The 8,141-nt window shown below is 39.9% G+C and overlaps 1 protein-coding gene across 2 annotated transcripts in view; it reads right to left on the reverse strand.

Annotated features, from left to right (window-relative positions):
- Nucleotides 1–6,970, reverse strand: part of LOC105257891 (teneurin-a) — a 434,044-nt gene extending 427,074 nt beyond the window's left edge. Inside the window, exon 1 of one of the 2 annotated variants that reach the window (XM_025411980.1) lies at nt 5,536–6,970. The gene's annotated coding sequence lies outside the window, so the exon portion shown is untranslated. The remainder of the gene's footprint in view (nt 1–5,535) is intronic. The other variant, XM_025411981.1, reaches the window with a different exon arrangement.
- Nucleotides 6,971–8,141: the final 1,171 nt, after the last annotated feature.

The following is an 8,141-nucleotide window of genomic DNA, read 5'->3' on the forward strand; positions in this document are numbered from 1 at the left end:
ACATTTCCGCGTTCTAAGAGATTGAACTATTTTTTTGCATACAAATAGCGGATATAAGTTAATGCTGCTTATAATAGTATCAGAATTATATTTCCGTTCCCACTATAAATTAGAAACATTTTTTTGTGATACGGAAGTACAACGATATTAAAAGCTTTACTGCAGATTTTTAATATTTGTAAATACGATGATAGCATATTTTTTCGCACTTTCAGAGCTCTTCCAGCATAGCTTGACGAGTAATGGATCGCCAAAGCGGTAGAGGTGTTGTGATAGGGGTTGAAAAAATATGGACCGAGGTCGCGGAAAATGAGCCCAAAACTTTTACGGCAGATGCAAAGCAGCGGAGCTTATCGCGTGAATGTTTGTATGGTGATCTATCCTCCAGGAAGTCAGAACCTCCACCCCGCTTGGCCTACATACTGAGAGTTATGGCCGCAGCCGTGTCATACAACCGCACGAAGTCTCCGTGAGGCGTATAAGGAAATAGGAGCATTGCCTCCGCCAAGCATTATAACGTTCGCGCGGCTGTTGCAGTACGAAACAAGCATCGCTTTTGCACCGAGCGAAAATATTACGCGGCAACTGTAACATTCGATTTCCGTTCGTCTGCAATGAAAACATTGAGATCGGAAATAAAATGCTATATACTAATAACGAGACAGCTATTCGCCGAATATATCGCAATAGCTTTTTTATAAAATATACATCGAGCGAAAGGAAGAATATATATCTCTCGTAAGGGATGTAAATATTTTCGGTTTTAATCCCCCCTCCCCTGTTAATTTTTAACGTGCGCTTTTATTACTTGGATAAAATAAATATTCGGTATATGAATCTTGCTAAGTACATATTTAGCATTTGTTAGCAGTATTTAGCTTAAAATATCGTCGTATGCTAAATACCTATGGAGAGTATATAGTCGTATCTCATGAGACAGTATGCGACAACCTTAATTCACACATGTGCACTTATTATGTATGTATAACCCATAACAATGAGATATATCATTTGGATTGTGCGAATGTATTCAACAATTTGCGTTTTTGTTGATGGCTACATATCGACTTAGCGAACCTCAACACGGGTGCATACGAGAATTTATATTCGCGCTGAAAGAAATGTTGTATGTGAAATTCAAGCAAATTTGCATACACGAGAAAATCCAAAATCAAAAACCAAGAACTTTTAAATAAAAAATTGTACAATGTAGCCATCACATAACAGGGATACTGCTATTCTTATTAAATAACAACTTGACAATTATTAATAATATCAGAAAAATACAAAAATTGACCATAGAATTGAATGGTATATACTTAATAGAATACACTCATAGTATTTATCATCAAGTGAAGAGAGAGGTTTGATTATTATTTAATAAAAAATATGTTTGTATGATCATTATATCAAATATCTATATAATATAATAGATATGTCAACGGGTCTATAACCGCTGTAACCTCTTTATCGGTGTGAAAATAACGATCGGTATAACGACTACCATGTGCGAAGCATGTAATTTTAAGGGGAAATGAAGACATGCGTTTATAATTCGTTGCTGGCAGGCAACGAGCGAGTGAACGAGATAACGAGACTCATTGTCTCATTAACAGTCGTACTTGTTTTCAAAGAAAATCTTCGCTCGAGTTTTCTCATTCTACATACGATCTTGCGCCGCGTCATGGATGGCAAATGAATCTTCCCTCTGTACGCGGCGGGCGACGTTTGTAATTTTAGTTAGTCGTCGACAATTAGCGTAATTTCGGTATTTAAAAGACACATTATTTTTTTTTTGTGACACGTTCATATTTTATCACGTGTTTCTCGTCGTTGGCGCGCGTAACATGACTGTGGTGTACGGGCACGGTCATTTTAATCGATAAGCCGGGATATTAGCGATATTAGCGCACTTTTCTCTTTTTTTTTCCTCGCGGAGGGACCACTCATCTCTCCCTTTCTCTACATGATCGTAGCAATCTTATAAAATTTATGATAATTTCCGGTTACACGGTGACCTTTCTCTCGGCTCGTTCTCGGCTCTCAGTGGGCCACGGTTACATAATTTTTCATCGCTATGGCGTCGCGCTAATGTGCGTAGTAATTCTTTGACTTTACTGGTACGCGAATAACGTCACGAGGTAACGCTGAGAAACTGATGTTATACAATACGTATTATGTACTATGAGTTTAAATTAATTTTAAGCCGACATATTACACATGTACACACTTCGTACTTTTTGCTAATTAAAATCAGCTTAACGAGGAATGTAGTTCAAAGATTATACACATATGAAACGGATAATATTATTTTTTATATTAAAAAAGCTGAAGTAAATTGCAAAAGGCATGAACCTTTTAATAATATCGTTAAGGTAAATATGTAAAATGCAATTTGTAAAAGAATATAAATATAAAAATGCAGCACAAGGAGAGAGATTATACGAACTATTATCCCCTTTAACAGAGTAGAGATAACCGCTAACTACCCCGTGCGGGATCGCATTTAAGAATGGTATCACGTTCCATAACTACCTAGTATACTACATATAAACATATGCTCAGGAAGAGGGGAGGGTGAGAATAACCAGATAGGCGTACCAAATAACGTACGTACTTATCTGAAACCATGTACTTTTCAGTGACAAGGGGATATGATTTATTGCCTACAAGCTTGCTACAATGACTCCGGTACGTGTTAAACTGACCACGTTCATCATTAAAATTAATGGGTATTGGATACTGCCCGGGGTAAGCGAAAGGAGAGAGGCAGAACGACTAAAAGTGTCGGGGAGTCCGATATAGCCGAGGAAAGCGTTGTTATTGTTCCAGTATTTGATATTTTGTAGTATTTCGTAATAATCATCGGAGGAACGAAATATCGATTTTCTTCGCGATTTTTTTTATTTTTGTTAATAAATAATTAAATGAATTTTTACACATTAATGTTAACAGATTTATCCGCATTTATTAATTTAATATACAAGGAATGTATTCTATTATATATAATCTGCGCATTCCATCTCGAAAACTGTAATTTTATAAATCTATGTAACCAACGGTCTCTCCGAGAATGATGATGTCCAGCGCATGCAGTAGTTACGTGCATTTTCACGTGTTCTGTAATTGTTCTGGGGTGTCTATTGTGCGGATGAGTGTTAAGTCTGCAGCCCGACATCCATTAAAATTAATGGGGATTGGGATAACGGGGACAGTCAGGCATGATACCGAGCGCGAAGTGAAGTGATGCATCATTCACAAAGAAACAATGTGAATAATTCGATAATCGCATTATAATAATTCATACGTTACAATATACGCATTATTGTTAAAGCGATGATTATAATATTCCGATTAGAATGTTAATGCACGCTCGATATTCATAGTATTCAGCATTAAATTTAATCAATCATTTTTCCATATAGAGCTATACTTGCTCGATATCAAATTCAGATTTGACATATTACGTTCTTAGACACCTATTTAGATATACTAGTGCTTTATGTGTGCTTAGGACATTTTTATTTTTCTAGTATCTGTAATTCTAGCATCTGGATTTGTATGTATTTCAAAGTACCGCGATAATGGCTATCGCTGGTCAGGTGCACATGCAGTAATCGCTTACAATCAATTCTATTTTGTGGAAATAAATGGTATTATAGTAATCGATCCGATTTACAGTCAAAAGCGAGACTAGTGGCATTGCATTCGATCAATTTATCTATTTGTACATTTACAATGCCTTTATTGCGGTATAGAATCGCATTACCTATTGGCAGCGTAACAGAATATAATCGTATAAAAATTTCTTTCTTCTTTTTCCAGATGTCGACGAGAGAAGAATGTGATCGAGCACGCAGGCTCGCCGAGCAAACCAATCGTCTATCATCGATGGCCTTTGCGGGGAACGATAGATTGCGTTATCGTTAATGACATTTCGCGGCCAGTTTTCGCGGCCAGCTTTCCCAGCCGTCGAAGAATATGAGGTCGGCGGCGAGACAAGAAGGCAGGTCAGGCAAATCGATCTGTCGGCGACACGTAACGCACAGCTAAGTAACACGTTAAAACCCCGCGAGCGTCCCGACTATGCTTTCAGCATATTTGCATAGGATTCTCCTCTCTCTGATGGTGCGGCAGCCAGCTACCTATCCATGGTACACACCCGCCGAACGTTACGTAGCTACGCAAAATGACAGCGCTACCATTACGAATACCCGGAATGGTCGGGATATTTAATCGGTATTCCGATTACGCCTATGCACATCGGAGCGTATCTTCGAATCGCGTCCGGCCGATACGCTGCATATAGAACGAGCCTGGCGATCCTTAAAGCGATGGAGATCAGACCTCTCGTCGACTTATGTCAAATATGTGACATGAATCACCGATTTGAAGGAAAATTTCAGTAGCGATTTTTATGTCATGCACATGTCTGTATATATATGTATATATATATATATATATATATATATATATATATATATATATATTTATTTATTTATGTTTTTTACAACAAAATTGAAGCAATATTACGATTGCACCATTATTACGCTCATTCTTGAGAAAAACATTGCTTTTACGTTCGAAGTTACGCTGCGTTCGCGATGTAAGATTAAAATATTATTGTCAAAGATTATCGATGACAGACAAAACAAATTCGCTTTGTAGATCCTTACTCTTTGTAGCTTATTCTCAATTTGAAAAACAATTCATGAAGTAATATCGTGTGTTGGAGCAAAAAATGTTTGATCAAAGACATAAAAAGTTTCATTAAAACTTCTTTGATCGTTGAAACAAGTAAAAAAAGGTATGCTGCCAATTATGCACTCCAGTTACGCAATGACCTACTGATTGTTAAGATTAAAATGTTGCAATTACGCAACAGAAGTAATAAATTTTAATTTTACGCGAAAACACTGCCATTATGCGCTAACACATAGACTACATCCATTTTTATTTTAATTATATTTCATATAACTGTTGTTATCAATATTTTAGCATCAAATATTGTCTATTTTATCTTTTTTACGCTTATAAAAGTGTACAAAGATCTTAAAATCCTATTTTTTTTAAATGAAGATGCATAAAGCGAATTAAAAAAAGAGAGGCGCACATAGAGTCGCGTATATCGTAATCGTCTACGTCGTAGCTTCACATAATATGGAAAGCATTCGTACATATCCAACAAGAGTTGGATTCTAAAGTAGGAAAAGTTCCCGAGTTTTCTTGAATTTTCATTACGTACCATCCGGGAGCAAGGTGGAAAGGTCTCTAAAGGGGAGTCACGGTAACATCAGAAGCACAAGCGCCTCAGGTTCTATCTCTGCAGCGCGTAATTCGAGCTCCTGCCCGCCGTTCGATTATAATTTCATTTGCACGGAAACTCTCACGATTAATGTGGCGGTGCCAACCTATTCCCTCTAATTAAATCCTATGTACCAACCGAGGTATTACGTCTAATTTTAGAATCGGGCACCAAACTCGGGTATCGAAGATATGTACGCAGTGACGGTACGAGAATCGAATGAGACTCACCTCAGTTCGATGCCTTGGCTACGCTTGTCATTTATGCTAACGATCACGTCGCGTGGCTGTATCTTCTTATCACCGTTGCACTTCGGGGTAGTCACTTTGCCGCGCGAGTGTACGTCAGGCACAGACGACTACTACGTACGTTCACACATGTACACCTTGCCTGACGATGATGATGCGGTGACACCCGCTGATGATGAGATCAACGTCTATCTCTATCTATTTCTCCCTCTCTTTATTTCTTTCCGTCTTTCTGCGTATTCATGCGATTCGATTCACTGCAACGTGAGAGTTCCGCTCGGAGCACCGATGTGCATACATACGAGCAAACTCGGAGTTAAGTCAGTCACCTATCGTTGCAACTTTCGTCGCACACTGCTGCACTGTCACGGTTCCGCTGCTTTTCTAGCTCGTCGTTTTGGCGAATCCACGGCGATCTTAATCTCTCAATTTCTCGCGAGCGCGCACATCAGCGTGACTACCACAACGCGACTAAATCGGAAACACGGAACTCTTGAAACGAATTTACGTAAATTCAAAACACAACCGTAAGGTCCGTAAAGTTTCACACGATTTGACGCGAGAACGTCAGTCTAATGTCTCTCTAATTCGCGAACGAGCGACACGTCGAGATGTTTAATAGTTTAAATTTCGGAGATTCTGCCGTCGAAGGCGCATAGTTTCTTAGACGCGTATTTGATCGCGATCACACGCTCGGCTTCGCGAAATTGTTCTCTCACCTTCGTAGAACGCGAGACATCACTCGCACGACGCGAGGCGAACAAGCGTCCAGCTGATCCACGCCGAAAGGAGAAAGGGGTAGGAATGCGTGGGATAGAGCTACGAGTCTCGCGACAACGTGCGTGTTTACCCGCGCGACGACGTAAACACTCCGCACGAAAGCACTCGACTGCTCGGCAGGGGTGGCTGAGCGGCACAGTTCGGTTGCTCGCGCAGTAGCTTGGTAACGCGGCGCAACAGTGCGCAAGTTGTGCTTTTGTGCGGCGAATGCGGACTCCGGTACGGGGGCTAGCACCTATGATCTCGCTCTCTCTATCTTTCCCTCTTTCTTTCTCTCAATCTCCCCTTTCCTTTTTCCCTCTGCACTTTTCGTGCTTTCCGCCCTTTTGTCTTTTTTTTTTTTATTTTTTCTTCCTTTCTTTTGTATGCCACCGTTTTCACCCCTTTTCGCTCTCTAGTCGCGTTTTCTTTCCCTCGCTTTTCTACTCTCCCACCGATTCTCTCCTACACCCTTTCTCTCCGTCTCACCAACCGACTAACTGACTGTCGTCCGTCTGTCTACCTGCGCCGCGGAAGAGCGGCCACGGTGAATCGCGAAAAGTAACTGGCGAGCCGGCCGACCCCGATTGGCTCGAGTCTGCGCCCTAGCGACAACTCGGGTACACCGGATATAAAATATAGACGCCTAGTGTGTACGTATACCTACGCGCCGCTCTGCGCGGTACGCGGCAACACGGGGGTTGAAAAGGAGGAAACTCTCCTCTCCCTACGACCCCCACTGGGTCTCGTCCTCCCCGTTACCTGGTCTCCTCTTATTCTATTTTCACTCACTGTACCAGTAGTCTCTCTCTCTCTCTCTCTCTCTCTCTCTTTCTCTGTCTTTCCTCGTCCCTCGTATTCGTTCACTACGCGCTTCATATTCTCTCCTTCCTCTCTTCGTCTCCTTCTCTGTCTCTGCGCGTTCTCTCATGTCGTCTCTTCGCTTCCCTCTCGCTTCACTCATCTTGTTCTCTCTCTCTCTCTCTCTCTATCCTCCTCTTTACTTGCTTCATTCGTGACTATGCGTCTTGTATCGCCTGCCGCAGCGGCGCCGATATTCTGTTGCTAGTACGTTGTAACTGCTGATGAAACCTCAAGGTGCATACGTATCTGCATGCGAAAGAAAAGGACGCAGGACGCATGAAACACGAAGGCGAATATTTGTCTTAATTCAGGATACACATTAAATGGATACTGAAATTACATTGTCTTGCAAAAGCATCGTTAATAACATTAACTGCCTCGTTGGAGATGCCTTCGCGATAAAAAATAAATATGACATTTTTCTAAGCATTTGTGTGCATATTTTTATCGCTGCAGGTCACGTGGATTATTATCACATATATCACAGGTAAGGTAAAATATAAGTAATGTGTGGCAAATATACTCCTAAAACGATGATTAAATTTGGTGAATGTTCTTCCTAGCTACGTATTTTAAGTTAAAGTCTACATTGCCTATTTAGGGACTAATTGCGCGCTTGTTTCTTCACGGGAAATTACCTTGCGCTTAGACGGTATATCGATTTAGTGATACTATATATACGTGTATAATGACAATGTACATTAAGTATATGTATGTATTATACTTACATATATATATTTACTTATATATATATTTTTTTTAATTGGCTATAAAAATATTGTGAAAATAAAGATATTTAGAATGTGTAACTTTCTTTAATAAGCAGTTTAAAATGATATATCTATTTATATTGCACATAGATTCGTAATGTATGCTAGTCCAAGCTGAAATGCGCTGTTATGATAATATTTCTGAATACAAAAAATTTTATGTCATGTTTTCGTTAAAATCACCAGTTACGTCTC

The sequence above is a fragment of the Camponotus floridanus genome, unplaced genomic scaffold (assembly GCF_003227725.1).
Source record: "Camponotus floridanus strain SB8 unplaced genomic scaffold, Cflo_v7.5 scaffold46, whole genome shotgun sequence".
NCBI classification, from domain to species: domain Eukaryota; kingdom Metazoa; phylum Arthropoda; class Insecta; order Hymenoptera; family Formicidae; genus Camponotus; species Camponotus floridanus.